This window comes from Mesoplodon densirostris, chromosome 11 (genome assembly GCF_025265405.1).
Source record: "Mesoplodon densirostris isolate mMesDen1 chromosome 11, mMesDen1 primary haplotype, whole genome shotgun sequence".
NCBI classification, from domain to species: domain Eukaryota; kingdom Metazoa; phylum Chordata; class Mammalia; order Artiodactyla; family Ziphiidae; genus Mesoplodon; species Mesoplodon densirostris.
This window is the reverse complement of record NC_082671.1, coordinates 26,012,691-26,038,416: the sequence shown is the minus strand read 5'-3', so window position 1 is coordinate 26,038,416 and position 25,726 is coordinate 26,012,691. Positions and strand designations below refer to the sequence as shown.

The 25,726-nt window shown below is 37.3% G+C and overlaps 1 pseudogene; it reads right to left on the bottom strand.

Annotated features, from left to right (window-relative positions):
- Positions 1 to 16,470: 16,470 nt before the first annotated feature.
- LOC132499348 (WD repeat-containing protein 82-like) lies at positions 16,471 to 17,410 on the bottom strand (annotated as a pseudogene).
- Between the last annotated feature and the right edge of the window lie 8,316 nt (positions 17,411 to 25,726).

Genomic DNA, 25,726 nt, shown 5'->3' with positions numbered 1-25,726 from the left:
CGTGTGGAATTTAAAACAATGAGCTCATAGAATCAGAGAATGAATCATAGAATCAGAGAGGTGGTTGCCAGAGGTTGGCTGAGGAACTGGGGAGATGTTGGTTGAAGGCTTCAAATTTCAATTAAAATATGAATAAGTTTTGAGGACCTAATATACACCATGATGATTGTAATTTATAATACAGTTGACCCTTGAAAAACACGGGTTTGAACTGCGCAGGTCCAATCATACATGGATTTTTTTCAATAAATACCTACTACAGTACTACACATACAAGGTTGGTTAAATCTGCAGATGCAAAACCATGGTACAAAGGGTCGACTATAAAGTTACACGTGGATTTTAGACTGTGTAGGTGTTGATGCCCCTAACTCCCTCATAGTTTAAGGGTCAACTGTATTGTATACTTGAAATTTGCTAACAGAGTAGATCTTAAGTGTTCTCACCACCAAAAAAGAAAGATAAATATGTGAGGCGAGGCATACATTAGCTAATTGGATTTTGGTAATCATTGCACAATATATACACATATTAAATCATCAGGTTGTATACCTTTAAAAAATCATGCTGTACAACCTAAATATTTACAACAGAAAAAATGAATCTAGACATAGGCCTTGCATCCTTCAATAAAATTAACTCAAAATGTACCATAGGACTAAATGTAATGTGCAAAATTATAAAACTCCTTGAAGATAAAAGGAGAAAACCTAGATGACCTTGCATATGGCAATGACTTTTTAAATACAACAGCAAAAACCATGAAAGAAATAATTAATAAGCTGGGCTTTATTAAAATTTAAAAACTTCTTCTCTGTGAAAGACAATGTCAAGAGAATGAGAAGACAAGTCACAGACTGGGAGGAAATATTTGCAAAAGACATCTGATAAAGGACTGTTATCCAAAATATATAAAGAACTCATAATTCAGCAATAAGAAAATGAATAACTCAATTAAAAATGGATGAAAGATCTGAACCATCTCACCAAGAACATATACAGCTGGCATGTAAGTATATAAAAAGATGTTCAACATCATATATCATCAGGGAAAAGCAAATTAAAACAATGAGATGCCACTATACACCTATTAAAATGACCAAAATTCAAAATACTGATACAACCAAATACTAACAAAGATATGGAACAATAAGGATTCTCATTCGTTGCTGGTGGGATTGCAAAATGATTCAGCCACTTTGGAAGACAGGCATTTTCTTACAAAACTAAACCTAGTCTTACCATGCAATTCAGCAATTGCACCCCTTGGTATTTATCCAAAGGAGCTGAAAACTTACATCCACATAAAAACCTGCACAACAATGTTTATAGATGCTTTATTCATAATTCATAATTGCCAAAATTTGGAAGCAACTGAGATGTCCTTCAGTAGGTTGATGGATAAACTGTAGTAAATATTACTATTAGACACTGGAATATTATTTGGTGCTAAAAAGAAATGAGCTATCAAACCATGAAAAGAATAGGAGGAAACTTGGGCTTCCCTGGTGATGCAGTGGTTGAGAGTCTGCCTGCCGATGCAGGGGACAGGGGTTCGTGCCCCGGTCCAGGAAGATCCCACATGCCATGGGGCGGCTGGGCCCGTGAGCCATAGCCGCTGAGCCTGCACGTCCAAAGCCTGTGCTCCACAATGGGAGAGGCCACAACAGTGAGAGGCCCGCGTACCGTAAAAAAAAAAAAAAAGAATAGGAGGAAACAGTGCATATTACTAAGTAAAACTAGCCAACCTGTAAAGGCTACATACTGTGTGATTCCAACTACATGACATTTTGGAAAAGACAAAGCTATAGAGACTAAAAAAAATCAGTGATTGACAGAGGGAGGGATGAGTAGGCACAGTACAGAGGATTTTTAGGAGAGTGAAACTACTATGTATGAAACTACAGTGGTGGGTACATGTCATTATACACTTGTCAAAACCCATAGAATATACAACACCAAGAGTGGACACTAATGTAAACTATGGACTTTATGTGGTAATGCTGTGTCAATGTAGGTTCATGGAGTGTAACAAATGCACCACTGTGATGTAGGATGTCAATAATGGGGGAGGTTGTGCACCTGTGGGGGCAGAGGATATATGGGAGCTCCATACTTTCCTCTCAATTTTGCTGTGAAGCTAAAATTTCTCATAAAGTTTATTAATGAATAATAAAAATATTATTGTGATGATACTGAGATTGAAACAATGTTTTTCCCAAAAAGCAGTTACCAAGCACTTTTATCTTTCCCATATCTTGGCATTTCACTACTTTCCTAGTACCATCATGGTTGCTTGATGAATTTTGATAGGAAAGAGTATGGGTACGTTTGATGAGAGGAGATAAAAATTTACTTAGCTAAAAGCTTTTAACTATATCTCTTCATTTCAATTGTAAACTCCTTAAAAGGAAAGTCCAGGTCTTCTACCTTTTATTTCTTTCTGATGCTACTTATGTAAAGTGGTTATCTGCCCATTTCTTAAAGCATTTAGAGGGAACATTGAATAAAACACAAATAATATCTGAGACAGCAAAGTACTGACAACTTCCAGCAAGTTATCACTAAATAATTCAACTGTGTCAATTACAGATTAAGAAAATGAAACTCAAATTTAAAATGAGAGGCTCACTCTCCCCAAACTATTTTAAATAAAAGCCAAGACCCAAAACTACACTGATCTCCCTTTTCCCTTTGTTTGAAACTAGTTTGGGGTTACAGTAAGAGAAACATATTGTCTTATTTGTGAACTTATTTTCTCACTAAATCTGTAGTGATCTTCTACTCGTAGGCAAATATTTGACAACCTATGTTTTTTAGGGGTCAATTGAAGGCTAAGAAGGAGGAGTGTAGCAGTGGCTATCATTCACCTACATTTATTTGTGCTGTTTTCTTTTATTAATAGGGTCTTAAATGATTCTCCTGTCATAGATATCTTTATCACTGGCTTTCAACATAACCAGAGATTTTCATTATGCATTATGTTTTTGACCTTCTTTTAAAAGTATATTTACGTGGGCTTCCCTGGTGGCGCAGTGGTTAAGAATCCTCCTGCCAATGCAGGGGACATGGGTTCAAGCCCTGGTCCAGGAAGATCCCACATGCCATGGAGCAACTAAGCCCTTGTGCCACAACTACTGAGCCTGAGCTCTAGATCCTGTGAGCCTAGAGCCCATGATTCGCAACAAGAGAAACCACCGCAATGAGAAGCCTGTGCACCACAACGAAGAGTAGCTCCCGCTCACCGCAGCTAGAGAAAGCCCGTGTACAGCAACAAAGACCCAATGCAGCCAAAAATAAATAAATAAATAAATAAAAATTTAAAAAAGTATATTTACCTTATTTTAGGATAACGATCAGCCATTAGTACCTGTGCATAGATTTAGATTGATTTGTGATATTAGCCATTGAGTTACTTTCCGAGTCTGAAAAGAAACATTAAAAATGTCTGTTATTTTCCCCCGCCCATATTTCCTTGTCAGAGAATCTGTGTCACATGGTCCCAGCTACCTCGGAACTTCTCCCACACTCCCCAAACAGTTTACTGGAACAATTGTAAACCTGATACCAAGGAACTAACCTAAGTGCTTGGGCTTAACTGATCGATTTTTTCTTGAGAATTTCAATTATGTCCAAGTCAGCTGAGATTGTCTCTGTTGAGTACTTGAACTGGCAGGGGATATAAAGTTTGGGCTGGGATGACCATGTTTGGGTTCAGTGAAAGTAAAGCAGAAAAGGCTGGTCAGCAGGGAAAAAAGAGACTGAAAAGCCATGCAAAGAGAAGATGAGATGAGAGACCATGTAGTCAGGGACAGAGAGAGACAGAGAGATGCAGACTGCCTTGTCTTCTTGGGGTCGTGTGTTAACGGTCCCAATTTGGAATGAAAATGCTATCTGATATTTGAGTTTTGTGATATATTTCCTTCCAAATAAGTTCCACTTTTTGCAAATTTTGAGTAAGATCTACTTCTCTAAGCCAAAAATAAATGTCTGAGCAACTATATATATATATATTTTTTCTCAAGGCAGAGTGTAATGAGATAAAAGGAGGAAGAGAAGATGAAAAAGTAAATCATTCAGAGACCAAGGTGGTATGAGAAACCACAGGAATATGGAGCTCATATAATTTATCATCCAAGTGGGGATACCACTGGAAGTGAATTGCAGTGCTTTTAATAATTATGTCAGGAAAACAGGCTTAAACCAAGACTGTCTTCTGTAACTGGGATGTATGGTTATCTAAGTCATGAAGGCATCTTGGATTAAAGGAGAGAGACCACCATCCACGGGGAGAAAGGGCACCTGGAGCACAGGGCACTTCCCATGTGTGAGAAATCAATGAAGACAGCCAATTAAAAAAAAACCCAAACTTTGTTGTTAATTCTTAATTCTTATTTAACTTATTTTCAAATTTAAGATCTCTTGTTTTGGGTTTACTGCTAAAAGAATACAACAAATAAGATTGATTTGTTGTTGTACAAAAATTCAATGAAGAATATTCCAACTCAACAGAAGCTTTTAAAATTAGGTATATTAGAACTGCAATTGATTAATTAATTGGTAAAGTGGGTTAAATGGGAAAATTTCACACCTAACTTATGCAGTTTATATTAAAACATATAAATGGATCTTCATATACAGTTTCTTTTTTCCTTTTGTGGATTTAGAACATTTTCTTTGAGTATGGGTCCACAGTTTGGAGTTCATTATTGCTTCTCTTCCATTAACTACACCAATTTTACATCAGTGTCAATGTCCAAGTTTTTTTTTTTTCTGTGAAGCAACAACTTTAAAAAGTAAAAGTATACTAAGTGCTGAATTTTAGATTTTTATTACTTTCCCCCTCTAATTTGGTTATATTTTTCTGCCTCCCCCTAATTACTGTGATTTGTACTGTCATTTCTATTTATTGAGTCTTTCCAAAGCATTCAACTCAACTTTCATAGAAACAGCAACTTTATTTTCTTACTTATGATTCATAGGCTTTTGTAATATTTAATTAAATTGTGAAATAATAATAATAAATTTAACTGGCAAGTAAAGGTTTGGGAATAAACACAACTGTGTCTTGGTACATATACAGCATATGAGTGCAGGAAGGGGCAGACCCACCAAGAGAGCATCTGGTGAGACTCAGTTATTGGTCAACATGTGCTGCATTGGGAATGAAGAGCTATGATAATCTGGTGAAATTGTTAAGAGGAAGTATGAGATTCAGTTTCTATCACATATGTTGAGAAAAATGTCTTCATGTGAAGAAGATGGAAGCTTTTGGAAACTTCAAATCCAGTGTCTCTGATTTTAAATTTTATGAAAGTCAATTATAGATTTAAAAATAGTGTATCATTGGTTTGAATTCAGACCAAGCTTTAGTCCCAGGAGAGGCAACAGGTTCTGCCATACGTGAGATTGGAAGGGGCAAGTCAGTGCAGCCCACATACCTTGTGTTAGAATTTTAAGACATCTATATGAGGAGAGAACACATGTCGACAACAAAGAACAAACTCACAGTTCGATTTCCATGTAGGAGATTATTTAAAAAAATATTGTATCATTGAGGATAAGGAAGAAATAATGCTAACAGTATTTGGTGGGGTAATGCACAGCACTGCAGAAGCAAATAATGCTCTAATACCCATAATTCTTCTAAATTTTTATCTAAAACATTATGCAGCCACTGGGCAATGTGATTGTGATTCACAGTCCAGTGGGAGTTAATACCACATTTTAAGTGGTGAGATGAGGTGCAAACACGTCAGCCATTTTCTCATTGGACCTACAGCACACATGTAACTCTGAAAATAGATGGTTTGAGTCAGTTACTATTTCAGAGACGTGAGCGTGGATTATATCAATTTCAGAAAATTTTTTCTCTTGGAATGCTTGCCTGTGTGGGTTCTCTGCAGCTTTTTTACAGATTTTATGCCACCCAGTCTTCCCAATACATAGACGTGATAGGCGTTTGGATCTCTACTTTGCATTCAAGGAAACTGAGGCTCAGTAAAATTAGGTCAATTGCCAAAAGTCAAACAGCTAGTGAGTGTCTGATGCCAAGCCCAAACTTTTTCCTTCCTATACAATCTGCTTCCTTCCTGGCTTTAAGTGTACACGTGTACAGGTCAGGAAGATATAAATATGCTGAAACTAACTAGGCATTGCCCTTTAAGTTTTGAATGACCTTTCTCTTTATAGAGGCCCTACATGCAATGATTTATGCAAGTCTTCAGAGCTAGGAATAATACAAACATTCTCAAAAATGATCTCTCATATTCTTGTGTTAGTTTAGAAGACAAAGTTTCTAAATCTTTGTCATGAAAATAGAAAATCTCCATCTAAATAATTATAATAATAAGTTCAGTTAATTTTCTACTTATTAAGACTGGATTATTCACAGTTGTTACTCATTTATAAGACTACTAATTATCACCAGTATTATTTATTTTGGTTTTGAAATGAAACAAATGCACTAATTCCTAGAAATAGAAACATATTGGATAATCTCTAGAGATTATTTTGAGACTGCAGTTATGGGTAATGTTTTTCTCTTTATTAAAAAAAGAAAACAAGAGAATGGCTCAAGATGGAGAAGTAGAAGGACGTGCACTCACTCCCTCTTGCAAGAGCAGTGGAACCACAACTAACTAGTGAACAATCATCAACAAGGGATAGCCTCATCCACCAGAGGGAAGACAGCAGAAGCAAGAATTACAATCTTGCAGAATGTGGAATGAAAACCACATTTGCAGAAAGATAGACAAAATGAAAAGGCAGAGGACTATGCACCAGATGAAGGAACAAAATAAAACCCCAGAAAAACAAATAAATAAAGTGGAGATAGGCAACCTAGCAGAAAAAGAATTCAGAATAATGATAGTGAAGACAACTCAGGACCTCAGAAAAAGAACGGAAGCAAAGATCAAGAAGATGCAAAAATGTTGAACAAAGACCTACAAGAATTAAAGAACATCTAGAAGAATCAAAGAACAAACAGTGATGAAACATACAATACGTGAAATGAAAAATACACTAGAATGAATCAACAGCAGAATAACTGAGACAGAAGAATGGATAAGTGACTTGGAAGACAGAATGGTGGAATTCACTGCTGCAGAACAGAAAAAAGAAAAAAGAATGAAAAGAAATGAAGACAACCTGAGAGACTTCTAGGACAACATTAAATACAACAACATTCACATTCTAGGGGTTCCAGAAGGAGAAGAGAGAGAGAAAGGACCCAAGAAAGTATTTGAAGAGATTATAGTTGAAAATTTCCCTAACTTGAGAAAGGAAATAACCACCCAAGTCCAGGAAGCACAGAGAGTGCCAGGCAGGATAAACCCAAGGAGAAACACATGAGGAGAAACATAGTAATCAAACTGACATAAATAAAAGACAAAGAAAAATTATTAAAAGCAACAAGGGAAAACCGACAAATAACATACAAGGGAACTCCCATAACATTAACAGCTGATTTCTCAGCAGAAACTCTACAAGTCAGAAGGGAGTAGCACAATATATTTAAAGTGATGAAAGGGGAGAACCTACAACCAAGGTTACTCTACCCAGCAGGAATCTCATTCAGATTCGATGGAGAAATCAAAAGCTTTACAGACAAACAAAAGTTAAGAGAATTCAGCACCACCAAACCAGCTTTACAACAAATGCTAAAGGAACTTCTCTAAGTGGGAAACACAAGGGAAGAAAATGATCTACAAAAACAAACCCAAAACAATTAAGAAAATGGTAATAGGAACAAACATATCGATAATTACCTTAAATGTGAATGGATTAAATGCCCTAACCAAAAGATATAGGCTTGCTGAATGGATACAAAAACAAGACCCATATATATGCTGTCTACAAGAGACCCACTTCAGACCTAGAGACACATACAGACTGAAAGTGAGGGGATGGAAAAAGATATTTCATGCAAATTGAAATCAAAAGAAAGCTGGAGTAGCAATACTCATATCAGATAAAATAGACTTTAACATAAAGAATATTACAAAAGAGAAGGAAGGACACTTCAATAATATTAAGGGATCAATCCAAGAAGAAGATATGACAATTATAAATATATATGCACCTAAATTAGGAGCACCTCAATACATAAAGCAACTGTTAACAGCTATAAAAGAGGAAATCGGCAGTGAGACAGTAATAGTGGGGGACTTTAACACCTCACTTACGCCAATGGACAGATCATTCAGACAGAAAATTAGTACAGAAACATAAGCTTTAAATGACACAATAGGGGCTTCCCTGGTGGCGCTAGTGGTTGAGAGTCCGCCTGCCGATGCAGGGGACACGGGTTCGTGCCCCGATCCCGGAGGATCCCACATGCCGCGGAGCGGCTGGGCCCGCGAGCCATGGCCGCGGAGCCTGTGTGTCCGGAGCCTGTGCTCCGCAACGGGAGAGGCCACAGCAGTGAGAGGCCCGCGTACAGCAAAAAAAAAAAAAAAAAAAAAAAAAAAAATGACACAATAGACCAGATAGATATAATTGATATTTATAGGACATTCCATCTGATAACAGCAGACTACACTTTCTTCTCAAGTGCACATGGAATATTCTGCAGGATAGATCACATCTTGGGTCACAAATGACACCTCAGTAAATTTAAGAAAATTGAAATCATATCAAACATCTTTTCTGACCACAATGCTATGAGATTAGAAATCAATTATAGGGAAAAAAACCCGTAAAAAACACAAACACATGGAGGCTAAACAATACATTACTAAATAACCAAGAGATCACCGAAGAAATCAAAGAGGAAATCAAAAAATACCTAGAGACAAATGACAATGAAAACACGATGATCCAAAACTTATGGGATTCATCAAAAGCAGTTCTAAGTGGGAAGTTTATAGCTATACAAGCCTACCTCAAGAAACAAGAAAAATCTCAAATAAACAATCTAACGTTACACCTAAAGGAACTAGAGAAAGAAGAACAAACAAAACCCAAAGTTAGCAGAAGGAAAGAAATTATAAAGAACAGAGCAGAAATAAATGAAATAGAAGCAAAGAAAACAATAACAAACATCAATAAAACTAAAAGCTGGTTCTTTGAGAAGATAAACAAAATTGATAAACCATTAGCCAGACTCATCAAGAAAAGGAGGGAGAGGACTCATTCAATAAAATTAGAAATGAAAAAGGATAGGCTACAACTGACACTGCAGAAATACAAAGGATCATAAGAGACTACTACAAGCAACTCGATGCCAATAAAATGGACAACCTGGAAGAAATGGACAAATTCTTAGAAAGGTATACCTTCGAAGACTGAACCAGGAAGAAAAGGAAAATATAAACAGACCAATCACAAGTAATGAAATTGAAACTGTGATTAAAAATTTTCCAACAAGCAAAAGTCCAAGACCAGATGGCTTCACAGGTGAATTCTATCAAACATTTAGAAAAGAGCTAACACCCATCTTTCTCAAACTCTTTCAGAAAATTGCAGAGGAAGGAACAGTCCCAAATTCATTCTACGAGGCCACCGTCACCCTGAAAACAAAACCAGAAAGAGATACTGCAAAAAAAAGAAAATTACAGACCAATATCACTGATGAATATAGATTCAAAATTCCTCAACAAAATACTAGCAAACAGAATCCAACAACATATTAAAAGGATCATATACCATGATCAAGAGGGATTTATCCCAGGAATGCAAGGATTCTTCAATATATGCAAATCAATCAATATGATACACCATATTAACAAACTGAAGAATAAAAACCATATGACCACCTCAATAGATACAGAAAAAGCTTTTGACAAAATTAAACACCCATTTATAATAAAAACTCTCCAGAAAATAGGCATAGATGGAACCTACCTCAACATAATAAAGGCCATATATGACAAACCCACAGCAAACATCATTCTCAATGGTGAAAAACTGAAAACATTTCCTCTAAGATCAGGAACAAGACAAGGATGCCCACTCTCACCACTTTTATTTAACATAGTTTGGGAAGTCCTAGCCACAGCAATCAGGGAAGAAAAAGAAATACAAACTGGAAAAGAAGTAATACTGTCACTGTTTGCAGATGACATGATACTATACATAGAGAATCCTAAAGATGTCACCAGAAAACTACTAAAGCTAATCAATGAATTTGGTAAAGTTGCAGGATACAAAATTAATGCACAGAAATCCTTGCATTCCTATACACTAACAATGAAAGATCAGAAAGATAAGTTAAGGAAACACTCCCATTCACCATTGCAACAAAAAGAATAAAATACCTAGGAATAAACCTACCTAAGGTTGTAAAAGAACTGTACTTAGAAAACTATAAGACACTGATGAAAGAAATCAAAGATGACACAAACAGATGGAGAGATACACCATGTTCTTGTATTGGAAGAATCATTATTGTGAAAATGACTATAGCACCCAAAGCAATCTACAGATTCAGTGTAACCCTTATCAAATTATCAGTGACATTTTTTACAGAACTAGAAGAAAAAGTCTTAAAATTTGTATGAAGACACAAACAACCCTGAATAGCCAAAGCAGTCTTGAGGGAAAAAAACAGAGCTGGAGGAATCAGACTTCCTGACTTCAGACTATACTACAAAGCTACAGTAATCAAGACAATATGGTACTGGCTCAAAAACAGAAATATAGATCAATGGAACAGGATAGAAACCCCAGAGATACACCCACGAACCTATGGTCAAATAATCTATGACAAACGAGGCAAGGATATACAATGGAGAAAAGACAGTCTCTTCAATAAGTGGTGCTGGGAAAACTGGACAGCTACATGTAAAAGAATGAAATTAGAACACTCCCTAACATCATACACAAAAATGAACTCAAAATGGATTAAAGACCTAAATATAAGACTGGACACTATAAAACTCTTAGGTGGGGCCTCCCTGGTGGCGCAGTGGTTAAGAGTCCGCCTGCCGATGCAGGGGATATGGGGTCGTGCCCCGGTCTGGGAGGATCCCATATGCCGCGGAGCGGCTGGGCCCGTGAGCCATGGCCGCTGGGCCTGCGCATCCGGAGCCTGTGCTCCGCAACGGGAGAGGCCACAACAGTGAGAGGCCCACATACCGCAAAAAGAAAAAAAAAAAAAAAAAAAACTCTTAGGGGAAAACATAGGAAGAACACTCTTTCACATAAATCACAGCAAGATCTGTTTTGACCCACCTCCTAGAGAAATGGAAATAAAAACAAAAATAAACAAATGGGACCTAATGAAACTTAAAAGCTTTTGCACAGCAAAGGAAACTACAAAGAAGACAAAAAGACAACTCTCAGAATGGAAAAAAATATTTACAAATGAATCAATGGACAAAGGATTAATCTCCAAAATATATAAACAGCTTATGTAACTCAATATTAAAAAAACAAAAGCCCCAATCAAAAAATGGGCAGAAGACTTAAATAGACATTTCTCCAAAGAAGACATACAGATGGCCAAGAAGCACATGAAAAGCTGCTCAACATCACTGATTATTAGAGAAATGCAAATCAAAACTACAATGAGGTATCGCCTCACACCGGTTAGAATGGGCATAATCAGAAAATCTACAAACAACAAATTCTGGAGAGGGTGTGGAGAAAATGGAGCCCTCTTGCACTGTTGGTGGGAATGTAAATTGATGCAGACACTATGGAGAACAGTATGGAGGTTCCTTAGAAAACTAAAAATAGAATTATATATGACCCAGCAATCCCACTACTGGACATATACCCAGAGAAAACCATAATTCAAAAAGACACATGCGGGCTTCCCTGGTGGCACAGTGGTTCGGAGTCTGCCTGCCAATGCAGGGGACATGGGTTCGAGCCCTGGTCTGGGAAGATCCCACATGCCGCGGAGCAACTAAGCCCGTGTGCCACAACTACTGAGCCTGTGCGTCTGGAGCCTGTGCTCCGCAACAGGAGAGGCCGTGACAGTGAGAGGCCCGCGCACCGCGATGAAGAGTGGCCCCCGCTCGCTGCAACTGGAGAAAGCCCTCGCACAGAAACGAAGACTCAACACAGCCAAAAATAAATAAATAAATTTATTAAAAAAAAAAAAAAAAGACACATGCACCCTAATATTTGTTGTAGCACTATTTACAATAGCCAGGTAATGGAAGCAACCTAAATGCTCATCGACAGATGAATGGATAAAGAAGATGTGGTACATATATACAATGGAATATTACTCAGCCATAAAAAGGAAAGAAATTGGGTCATTTGTAGAGACATGGATGGACCTAGAGACTGTCATACAGAGTGAAGTAAGTCAGAAAAGAGAAAAACAAATATCATATATTAACGTATTTATATGTGGAATCTAGAAGAATGGTACAGATGAACTGGTTTGCAAGTCAGAAATAAAGACACAGATGTAGAGAACAAACGTATGGACACCAAAGGGGGAAAGTGGCAGGGGGTGGTGGTGTTGGGATGAATTGGGAGATTGGGATTGACATATATACACTAATATGTATAAAACAGATAACTAATAAGAACCTGCTATATAAAAAAATAAAATAAAATTCAAATAAAGGAAAAAAGAAAACAAAGAGGCTGGTACCTTCAGAGGGAGTGTATAGCATGTATTTGATTTTAGCAAGGAGAAGGAAAACAAAACAAAACAAAACTAGGTTTTCAAATGACTACATTTTCTCTAAGCTTTACTAGGTATGGAATTTTCTTTAAGTAACTCTTCTAAGAAAACATTTTAAAAAATAGTTTTTGTTCTCAAACCTAATTACAGCATGGAATTGCTCAAATCGCAGGCTTTTCTGGAACTTGCTAAGTATTGGCAAGTTTTATTTCTTCAAACCTTTTCAAACTGGCTGGATCATTCATTCGGAAGCAGCTAGACCCAGGATTCGTCTTCACCACATTAAAACGTTTGTCATCTTTCCGTCAATGTGCAGCAAGACACGGTTGTTATGGCTGTCCTGTCAGTTAAGCCCATTTAAGGTTTTCTAACTGAAGCTTCAGATAGTGGCATCTGTTCTTCATCATCTTAATCTGTGGTCATTTTCCTGAAAGGCCAATTCATCCTTCGACTGGAAATCAATATGCCTGTAACCTCATGTGGCCCAGATTTTATAAATAACATCCATGGTTTCATTCAGAAATGTTCCACCTTCCTTTGAATCTTGGAAAAATAGAGATCATTCTGTACTCTGCTTTCCAGATGGTTCTGTCTTCAGTCATCATTCAGCAATGAGCCAGAAGACTGTTTATTAGAAAAGTCCTAGGAAAATGCTCTCACTGGTGCACTGACAGGCATCATAGCTTTCTCGTCAGATACCACTTCAAATGGAGATTCTGACAGGTTAAGCAATGACAGGCATGTCCTGGGTTGCACAGACTTGAAAGATTTTCCATTAAAAAAAACATTTTGGTAATAAGTTGATCGAACATTTCTGATGCTGGTTTATATTCAGCTTAGACTCATGGGATGCCACCCCCACTTGTAGATTCTACAATCAGCATCATAGTATCTTTACTGCATGTTCATCCATCTATTTATTCTACTCTTCCTCTATCAATTAATCTTATTTTTTGATGCAGTTCAAAGTAAATAGCAGACACGCATATATTTCTCCCTAAATACTTTAGCATGCTTACTTTAACTAAAGTTAAGCATTTGTTTAGAGTATTTTTTCTTTCATGACATAATTTATAAACAAGAAAATTTGCAAATTTTACATGACTGTTAAGTTTAGACAAATGAATATATCTATGTAACCCAAACCTCTATCAAGATGTAGAACTTTACCCTCCCCCTAGAAACTTCTCTCATGTCTCCTACCAGTTAATTTCCACCTCTGTTCCATTTACAACAGTTCTGATTATTTTCCACAATAATTTTTTTCCACAACAGTGGTTTTGACTGTTCTATGATTTCATTAGAATGGAATCATACAATATGTATTCTCATGTCAGGTTTCTTTTATTCAATATAATTTTTTTGAGATTCTGCTGTTATTGTATGTATCAATAGTTCATTCCTTTTTTATTTTTGAGTTACACTCTATTGTATAAATAAGTCACATTTTGTTGATTTATTCTCCTACTGATGGACACCTGGTCTATTTCCAATTTCTGGTAAATATGAATAGAGCTGCTATAAATATTCTTATATGAGTATTTTTAGAGATTAGTCTTTGCTATCTCTGGTAACATCTGAAAGTAAAATTTTGGGGTCACAGATAGCTGTGTCTTTAGTTTTATAATAAACTTTCAGACCTCTTTTTTTCCAAAGTAATCATACAGCAATGTAAGAGTGTAAGAAAATTCCAGTTGCTCCATGTCTTCACCAACACTTAATATTGTCAGTCTTTTTAATTTTGGCTTTTCTGGTAGATCTATTCATTGTGACTTTAATTTACATTTCTTTCCTGGCTAATAATGTCAAGCACTTTTGATATGTGCTAATTGGTCATACATATACATTATTAGTATAGTGTCTGTTCAAACGTTTTCCCCATTTTTAAAATTGGACTGCTTGTCCTTTTACTATAAAGTTGTATGGTTTCTTTATATTCTAAATGCCAACCTTGTGAATATTTTCTCTAGGATAGCATACTCATTTTTGTAGTGGCATCTTTTGTTGTATATCAGTTTTACATTTGGGTAAAATCAAAGTTATCTTACATTATTGGGTCACTGCTTTCTGTGTTCTTTCTGAGAAACCATTGCTTAAACAAAAGTAATAAATATGTTCTCCTGTTTTCCTTTTAAATTCTAATTAATTTTGGGTGTGGTATGAGAAAGCAGTCAAGATTTTTTTCCTGCATATGGAATCAGTTGTTCCAGCACTATTTGTTAAAAATCCACACTTTGCTCCATCGAATTTCTTTGGCACTTTTGTGGAAAATTGAATGTCTACATAAGTGTGGGTTTAGTTTGGAGCATTCTGTTTTACTTTGTTGATCTATCTCTTTATAGTTTGGCCAATACCATACCGTTTTGTTTGCTTGTTTGTTTGTTTTTTGTGGTACGCAGGCCTCTCACTGTTGTGGCCTCTCCCGTTGCGGAGCACAGGCTCCAGATGCGCAGGCTCAGCAGCCATGGCTCACGGGCCTAGCCACTCCGCAGCATGTGGGATCTTCCCGGACTGGGGCACAAACCCATGTCCCCTGCATCAGCAGGCGGACTCTCAACCACTGCGCCACCAGGGAAGCCCCATACCGTTTTTATTACTGCACATTGTAGTAAGTCTTGAAGTCAGATAATGTATATCCTATAATTTTGTTGTTTTTCAGGCTTGCTTTGAATATTCCAGGTCCATTTTCGTGCCATGTATATTTTATAACCAGCTTTTAAGTGTCTGCAAAAACCCTGGCTGGGATTGTGTTGACTCTATAGATTAACTTGAAGAGAATTAATATCTTTATGATATTGAGTATTCTAATCTATGAATATGATATCTCTCCATTTATTCTGGTGTTCTTTTTATTCTTTTGGCAATATTGTGTTATTTTCAGTGACAACATTCTGCATGCCTTTTGTTAAATTTATTCCTAAAGGCTTTCTGTTATTTGATGTTACTGTAAATGATATGCTACTTTCATTTTCAATTATTTTATCTTGACATATAAAAAATAAAATTGATTTTTGTTTTATTTATTTATTTCTGTTTAAGACAGATAACATGGAAAAAACATTTATATGTTAAGTATGAAAAGGACATAAAATTGTATATACAGTAGAATAACAACTATGTAAACACACCAAAAATCTATGCACAGAAATGTCTAGAGGAACACTAAACACCAAAAGATTAGCAGTGGTAACATTTGGGTGGCAAACTGATTCTTTTTAAAATTCCCAGATTTTTCTTAATAAGCATTAATTATGATTGCAATGTTTTTTTTCTTTAAAAAAAACCCCAAATACCCCACTGGCTGGTGGTTGAGCAGTGCAGTGTCACTGTCGCATATAAATCAGAGGCTTTGGCCCTGACTCTTGAGAGCGTGGTGCGCCCCCCCCCCCCCAGGAAAGCTTAAGCATCTCTGGCTCCCACTGAGGGTGTCCTTGCAGCCCTGGTTCTCCTCAGCCTCTCTGACCACAGACTCTTTTCTCCCTTAATTCTGCCTTTTCCCACTACCACATCATCTTCGGTCACTTCCAGATGCATCTTTCCCTCTCCTTCCCAACTCAGGAGCCAGCTCTGCAGCCACAGGTCCCCGTAAATAGAAGCGGTGCGGTGCATAATTTCAAAGGATATGGTGCCTCAGCTTTGGACAGCTGGAAAATCTGAGTCCCGATTGAATCTGCCACATCAAGAATCCTTTTGAAGAAGCTTGGCAAAGTAATTTTTTTCTTTTTAGCAAATGTGCAGCACATCCTTGGGATGGCCATGTGGAAGGCTGCTCTCCAGCCCAGTCAAATGATCCAATCTCACTATTATCTTAGTTCCCTCTGAGTTGTTTTCCTAGTGGCCACCCTCACTGTAGAGAAAACAGCCAAGCACCATGCAGGTCAGTCATCGATGGTGGGCAACCAGAAGGCCATGTTGGAACAAGCACTGGCAAAAGCCATGAACTTGGGGTTGACCTGTAAACAGGTGATGGGGCCTGTGTGTTTGCCATCTAACACAGCTACTTTTATACCATTCTCTCCATTCCAGACATGGATCTTGCCATCCTCTGTACCAATCATAATAAACTGCGAGTCTGGAGTAAACGAGGCCTTCAGTGTGACGACTTTGCTGCTGACATAACCCCCAAACGTATGCATCACCACTCGCTTGAATGCATCAATCAGACGGATGAAGCTGCCATTGGTGGAGATGAGGATGAGTTTGCCATCACTGCTGAACTTAACTCCTGTCCACTCGCAAGTCCGATCATACTGCGTCTTAAATGTCGCAAATGACCCCTTATCGAAAGAGCGAAGATCATAAAGTTGGACCATTTCAGAATTGACACCTGCAGTAAAAATGAATCCTTCTGGATCAAAAGAACAAACTGGTTTGCCCTGTAGATGCACAAGACCCTGCCAGTTAGGAAACTGGAGATCCCAGAGCCGAATGGTCTTATGAAGAGACCCAGGAATGAAAGTGTCATCCACAGGTGACTTGGACAAGGCCACCACCCTTTTGCTATGTCCAGGAAAGTATCTGATGTATTTGCTGTCATGAAAGGACAGGTAACTGATAGCATTGTCTGTTTTGTTAGGCTGTAAACGACTGTGTTTGCTGCATGAGAGTATCTGATGAGGTCCATGCCATATTTCTTACTGTACAGGATTCTCTTTGGTTTCCCCTCCTGGCAGTCACAGAGCACGATGGAGTCGTCGTCGCTGCTTGAGATGACCGTCTTGCCATTGGGCTGAAGTTGAAGCAGTTAATCTTGTCCGAGTTCTCACGGAACACCTTGGTGACATGGAAGTTCCACAGCACGCTGTCGCTCAGCTTCATGGAGGTGAATACTGGAGGTGGCGGCGGCTAAAATGGATTTTTATATTTTAACCTTTGTTCTATGACCTTTCTATTTTTTAAAATTAGTATTTATTTATTTATGGCTGCACTGGGCCTTCGTTGCAGTGTGCGGGATCTTCATTGTGGTATGTGGGATCTTTCACTGCGGGGTGCAGGGTTCTTCATTGGGGAGCATGGGCTTCTCTCTAGTTGTGGCACGTGGGCTCTCTAGTTGTGGCTTGTGTGCTCAGTAGTTGTGGTGTGTGGGCTTAGTTGCCCTGCGGCATGTGGGATCTTAGTTCCCTGACCAGGGATCGAACCTGCATCCCCTGCATTGGAAAGCAGATTCTTAACCACTGGATCACCAGGGAAGTCCCTATTCTATGACCTTTCTAAATCCATTTACTAGCTATAGAAATTATTTTGTAGGTTCCTTAGGATTTTCTGTATGCCCAATGATGTATGGAAATAGCATCAGTTTTGTTTCTTCTTTTCCAGTCTACATGCCTGATTTCTCTTATTCTTCTATTACGGTTTTAGAATTACACTTCAAAAAATACTCAGTGAGTGATGATAGAAGTGGACATCCTGATCTTAGCAGTAAAGAATTAATTTTATGATTATATGTGATGTTAGTTGTACAGTTTTTGTAGTTGTCCTTCATTAGATTTAGGAGTTTCTTTTTAATATTTGTTTGCTGAGAGCTTTTTTCATGAGTAGCTGCTGAACTCATTAGTTAATTTTTCTGCAACTATTGAAATGATGTTTTTACTCCTTTATTGTGTTAATATGGTGAACTCCACTGATTGATTTTCAGAGATTCAACCAATCTTGCATTTGTGGGATAAACCCCACTAAGACCTGATGTATTATTCCTTTTCTATATTACTGGATTTGCTTGTGAAATATTTTGTTAAGAAATTTTGTGTCTAAATGTAAAATAGATAGCTAGTGGGAAGCAGCCACATAGCACAGGGAGATCAGCTCGGTGCTTTGTGACCACATAGAGGGGTTGGATAGAGAGGGTGGGAGGGAGGGAGATGCAAGAGGGAAGAGATATGGGGATATATGTATATGTGTAGCTGATTCACATTGTTATACACCAGAAACTAACACACCATTGTAAAACAATTATACTCCAATAAAGATGTTAAAAAACAAAAGAAATTTTGTGTCTATATTAAGAAAGTATATTGTCCTGTAATTTTCTTCCTTCACCTTTTTGGTAATATCTTCTTAAGTTTTAGTAAGATTTTACTAACAGATTTATTCCCTCAGCAGATGTCCTCTGGAAAATCAGTGGTCAGAATTATACCCTATGTTCACCCCATATCAACTAGTGACAAAGGGATGGTTTCCTAAGCTTGATTTAGACTATTAAGGATACACTTCTGAGAGAGGGGCTGCTACTAAAGCTATGTGGAGAGGGTGACTCCCCAATCAAAATCACAAGTTGTTTTGGAGAGGGAAAAGGAACAGCTCTTACAATACATCCACAAAAGATATTATTACTATCATCCCCTTTGACAGAATGGGAAAAGATAGTTTAAGAGGTTAAATAGCCAAAGGTACACAGCCAGAAATAGAAGACCCAGAATTATGGCATAAAGAAAACAGTATGACTACAGGTGCCAAGAAACTTGTTATAACCTAGTTATATCATGAAGTAACTCTGGGACCTGTAGCTATTCAGCAAAACTCTCAGGAGCTCAGTCTCCCCATCTCAAAATGAAGCTCTAAAATAAGTTCTATGAATCACAAATTTCACTCTCACAGATAGATTTCCACAGCACGTGTCCCCAAATTTTATTGAATTGGTTAATGAACCATTTGTGACCTGAAATATCAGGAACTAAATGTCACTATCAATTCTGTTGGGAAATAAAGCAACTAGAATATTGGTTTTGTGTAAGAAACTTGGAGCAAGAAGAACTGAAGTTTGGAAACTGAGTTCACATAATATTCCATCTTCATTTTCTTTTTTAAAGATCTTATGATTTACATAGTTTTAAAATTTCTACTACCTTGTCATTAAATACATGTAAAGAATTAAAGCAACAAGAGATTTAAAGTTATGAAGGAGACATGATGGTAGTGAAAAAGCTTAAGCATAACACAGTTTGAATAGTGGTTCTGCCTCTTCCTAATAGAGTAAGGACAAGTCACTTAACTCACTGACTCTCAGATTCTTCATTAGAAGAGGTGTGAGAAAGTCTGGTGAAGATTTAAAAAGCTATCTCTCAAATTTATATGAAAAGAATGTGATAATATATGTAAAATTAATAGCAAAATATATGTACCTAGAAGGTGCTCAGTAATTGTTTGTCCCTCTCCCAATATTACTTATGAATGATGATTATAAATGTGCTTCCTTGTGAAGTGGATATTTCTAAGCTAGTCTGGATAACTTAGAATGTGTGAGGTTTTGATTACTGTATATTTTGATGAAAACTGAGACTCCTCTCCAAGCCTCAAATTAATCCAGACATAAGAGAGGGGTTAAGGGAGGGAGCTGTAACAATAGGAATTGCATCTTTATGATTTTCTGTGGTGTGCATTCCTCCCACTCCCTTCTGATCCAGGTATTTGAGAACTTCTTCCTTAATGAGGTTTTTCATCTTCTACACAGCTATAATTTTACTCCCAGGAAGATTTACATAGATGTGAAAGAAAATTTCTACCTGAAAGCTTAAGGTCCCAGGTAATAGAGCAAACCTTAACCCTACAAGTGGTAACTGAATTTAGGAATTTGGGAAGACTTATTTATACCCTCCCTAACTCTTCTTCATCCACTGATGTATGCTTGACTTCTCTGTTTCATTCTTAATAACTCCTAAATTACATATATAAAATCTCTGCGGTAACAGTTGAAGAGGTTAACCAGAATTTTGCAATTACCCATGAAATGAGGAGCTACAAGTAGATTTTAAAGAGGATTAAAGGAAGGCTTTAGAACACTGAAGGGGATAGAGTGTGGGGACCAAAGACAAATTTAATCCGAGTTTTGTCCAGAACTAATCCTTATGTGTAACCCATTACAACAGTTTACACATTTTCTATTCCTCTGGTAGCCAGCAGTTGAATTGGATTCTTTGTTTCTTTTTTCAAGAGAATAGCTACCAACAAATACACGTTCCTAACTCATCTTTTATTACTCTCCTATAGAAACCAAGGTGCAGGGAGATCAGCTCGGTGCTTTGTGACCGCCTGGAGAAGTGGGATAGGGAGGGTGGGAGGGAGACGCAAAAGGGAGGGGATATGGGAACATATGTATATGTATAACTGATTAAATTTGTTATAAAGCAAAAAAAAAAAAAAAAGAAAGAAACTGCCAAAAAAAAAAAAAAAGAAACCAAGGTGACTTCCTTGCTAGTCTCAAAATATGCTTTATACTTTCTTACTTCTATATGATTGCTCAGAGTATATCCTACCCAGAAAGCCCTCGCTGTCCACTGAAACCTTGCTCATTGGTCAGTGCCATTTTCAAATATCCCCTTCTTTGTTCATCTCTCTTTGTGTCACTAAACATATGTTACCTAGGATGGCAGATATTTTGTTAACAGCTCTATTAAATCATAAGGTACTTTATCTCAGAGAGTAACAATTAGCTATCTATGTAGTACCCTCCATGACAACTTTCACATTATAGGCACTTCATTTTTAATCTATTTGTTTAGTTTTTATTCTACTTGTAAAATAAATATAGAATAACTTTGTAGCATAAATTAACAAATGGAGTAATACTGTGCCTTGAAAAATCACTGACCTGAACAAACTGAAAATTTCCTAAATCCCTTCTAGTACCATCACCAAATGGTATGTATATGTTTTTGGGGGAATACCTCACTTTTGACATTTTGTGTTTGAGTTGTTGCTGTTATTATATTTTAGAGATATCATGGAAAACAATAAATTAAGGACAGTATTCTAGATAGGAAACAAGAAGTCTGAGCATTGGGCACTAAAAAATATGATGGCCAGTCATTTATTTCATTAACTTTCTCAGAGAGCTAAATTGCTAATCTTGGTTACTTGCTATGACTGATATTTGTTGGTTTTATTGTAGCAACTCTTCCATCTGTTGATGGCCAGTAGTTAAATTGGATTCTTCTTTCTTTGCCAAAAGAGTAGATGACTTAATAAAAGTGTGGTGTTTCTATATAATATTAATAATATTAATAATATCTCCTTTTTTTTTAGTATGTCATTTGCTCCAACCAATAAGACTCATAGTTGATGTTGTCCTTCACTGAAAATTAACTCAAAAAAGATCCACCCTAAATGGAAGAGCCACTCTGTCAAAAGACAAGAAATGACCATGGATCAGAGGACTATTTGTAGTTCAATGGTTTTGAGGTTAATACAAAGACATGTTATTCCTGAGTCCTGTTGAAGTATAAAGACATTGCCAATGCACTAAATTGGAGACAGTCTGATAAAATAATTATGAACAAAATATCACTGGGAGACTATCAATTTTTTAAAAAAATTTAATGCAAATACATGGTAATTTTCCATTTTCACTCCCTTTGGAACTTATATATCCTGACACTTAAAAATGTCATGTGACTTAGGCTTGCATTAAAAAAAATAGATTCCTTTCTGTTATGTCTCTGATGTAGTTATTTCTCACCCACAGAACCTAGAATTTGATGATTTTCAGGAGCTAGGAATAAAATAATTGTTAAAGATTCTACCAAGGTCCAAAATTGTTCTTGAATTAAAGTGATGCTAAGCCTAACTAAAGTGAAGGAGAATTTCCATCCAATAAATTTCAGAATTGTAGGGCTTCTAATTTACCCCTCTGCAATTGACAGTTCTTTGAGACTGTGTGAGCCCCCAAAAAGAAGGCTGGAAAAAGCCAAATTAAAGGGCAGACATCTTAGATCACTCCAAGAATCCAAAATGAAATTGCCTTCTGCAGCTCCACCCAACGAATAGAAATTTTCCAGTTACAAAATTTCCATCTAATCTCTTTTCAAAATCCTAACCTACACATTTGTATTTCAGTTCTTCCTCTTGTACAGGCTTAGATTTCTCTCAGATCTGTGATTCTGTCTTCATTTCAAAAACTCAGGATTCCTTACTTTCTGAAGACTGATTTAATGATTTACGAATGATCTTCTTTTGCCAGGGTGTCAACAAATTGTCCAAGACTGTGTTCCTGAAATAGCTGAAATCATTTTCAGGCCAAACTCCGTAGACATTACATTTTATTATCCTAGAAAGAACCGCAAGACATTAGTCACTGCTAGTTGCATTCCTATGTTATGAAAGACTTTTATTACTTCTGTTTCTATATTTACAAGAGTGCCCCAGTTTTCCCAACATTGTTTAGAATAACAAATCAGTATGCTCCTATACTATCATCCATTCTGTACCCAAAAGACTGATTAGTAAGGTAGACATTTCAGAAGTGCCTAGTTCTGAGTCAGCTGAGGCTTTATGCATTCATTACCTCGCACTTGTGGTCGTGGCCAGGACAAAATATTTTAGTTCCTTAATCTCAGAGCCTTGTGACTCTGGGAATCCACCAGCAATGACCCTCGGCTCAATCTTCTATAAGTGATCATTCCTGTGAACAATCTCCTTCCATTTCATCACAGTCTTCTTGGAAGATCCTCACCAATACAGTCAAGCCTGTAGTGAAAAACATATATACCACTTTACTCATTTGAAATGAAGACCCAGTAAAAGTATATGCACTTTTCTGCTCTGCCTTTTCACACTTGCATTTATACTGTGATAATTTTTATTATGCTTATACTTTTAAAATATGAGTTGAGTAGTATGTAATATTTTAAAACGTGGCTATAGAACAAGTAAACATTTCTGTTTAGTATTATAGGGTTTAAAAAATTTTTTTAACATAGAATTACACTATGTGTCTTCTTTTAAAAAAATTTTGGGGTATAGTTGCTTTACAATGTTGTGTTAGTTCCTGCTGTACAACAAAGTGAATCAGCTATAAGTATACATATATCACCTCCCTCTTGTACCTCCCTCACACCCAACCACATCCCACCCATCTAGGTTACCACATAGCACCGAGCTGAGCTCCCTGTGCTATACAGCCTGTTCCCACTAGCTATTTGTTTTACACATGGTAGTGTATATATGTCAATCCCAATCTCCCAATTCTTACCCCCTTCCCCCACCCTGTGTGTCCTCATGTCTGTCCTCTATGTCTGCATTTCTATTCCTGCCCTGCAAATAGGTTCATCTGTGCCATTTTTCTAGATTCCACATACATAGACAGATGAATGGATAGAGAAGATGTGGTACATATGTACAATGGAATATTACTCAGCCATAAAAAGGAACAAAATTGAGTCGGTTGTAGAGACGTGGATGGACCTAGAATCTGTCATAAAGAGTGAAGTAAGTCAGAAAGAAAAACAAATATCGTATATTAACACATATATGTGGAATGTGTATCTTATTCTTAATGATTTTTTGGTTGTTTGTTTTTGACCTTATCTTGGGTGTGTATATCAAAGTGATAACAGAGGTTCTTTAATTTTCTCTTTATCTCATCTCATAATTATCCTGAGGCTCTTTGGGAGTAGAATTGAAATAAAATAGAAGCAGGAGCTTAGCAGGTTTTCTAAGCAGCAGTTTATTGGTTCTATAGCATAAAAGAGGAGAAAGGCTATAGGTGTTGATTTACAGGACTGGCTTGTTTGTCACTGGCTGAGCAGAGTTCCTCTGGGCTATAGGACAGGCCTGAGCATATATGGCACATATGGCTTCATGGAGACAGTTGAGAGAATAGTTGGCACTCCTCACTTTTATAGGCATTCACACTTATAGTGCAGTAGTTCCATAGGTACTCACACTCTTAGTGTGGTAGTTCAGTAGGCACTCACACTTTTAGTGGCTTAAAACCTTGTATCCTACAATTAACTGTCATTGTGACATGAGAGGTGAAACCCAGATAGACACTTGGTCTTAGCTTTGGCCCCCTGGCCTGGGGTGGAGTGGCTTTTCTACTTTGTTGGCCTGTGAGGTCACCCCACTCCCCTTCAGTACTTCTCTGAAGCTTATGTTTATTGAGTTGGTTATTAATTAGTGCTACAAGTGAATACTTGCTGTGCCATCTGACTATACCTGTGGCACCCCGGGTCACTTCCCCTGGATCACCTCTGATTTCAGCCATAATTGTGATGAGCGTTCAGCACAACCTTAGATTCACCTTCACTGACAGCATCCCATTCCTAAGTGCACCATGTGCCTTTTCACTTTCTGCTCCAGGGCTTTCTTTAACTCTGTGGGAGCCTATAAGATGAGCTTGGTCCTTGCACAAGCTCAGCCCAGAAATTCAGAGTAGCTAATACTCATCAACAAATATGGGATATGAGCTGGTATGTGAGGATTACAACCTCCCATTCTTTATACCATTAAGTGACAAATATTTTGATGTGTCTCTTGACATCTCCTTACCCACAGTAGAGACTTTGATAATGCTCTCATATTTTCTCCTCCTTCCTTGTCTCACTCTCCCCATTACTTCACTCTTGTATCCTGGGATTGTATCTTAAATGAAATATCCTTGTCCAAGTCTTTGTCTCAGCCTCTGCTTTCAGGGAGCCCAAAGTAAGGGAGTTGGCACAGAAGTGGTCCTTAAAAGACAATTCTCCAAATTGGATTATAGAAATGGTTCACTCACCAGTGAGAAGAGATTATAGGTGGCATTGTTGATGATAATACATATGGGTTATACCCATACGTATAACCGCTAGGATGGTTATAACTGCTGGCAAGTTATAGCATTACAAGTACTAAGATGCTCACCTGTGTTGGATTCAGAGGAGGTACAGATATGAGTAGAAGGAATGGTATATAGCAGGGGTTGGCCTGCTGTAAGCTGTTCGCTAAAGCTGATCCACTGCCTAATTTTGTTCATAAAGGGTTATTGAAACACAGTCATGTGCATTTATTTACATGTTATCTGTGGCTGTTTTTATGCTATGTTTACTAGTTGCAACAGATACCATATGTCTAACAAAGCCTAAAATATTTACTCTCTGACTTCTTACAAAAAAAGTTGGCTGATTTCTAGTGGGTTAATCTCAGGTAGACTGGATTGCATGCTATTGATTGCATGCCTATCTCTAGAGTTGCCTGAAGAATAGTACTGATCCTTGACCAAAGCCACAGAATCTACTAATTGAGATGAATTGTACTTTGCAAACATGAGTCTGTGAGTTGTTTGAGGACAGGATATAATTAGTTGTTAGCATTGTATAATAATAATATTTGGATTTACCAATTATGACTTTGCAGCTGATTTTACTAGAACGTGGTGGGGGGGGT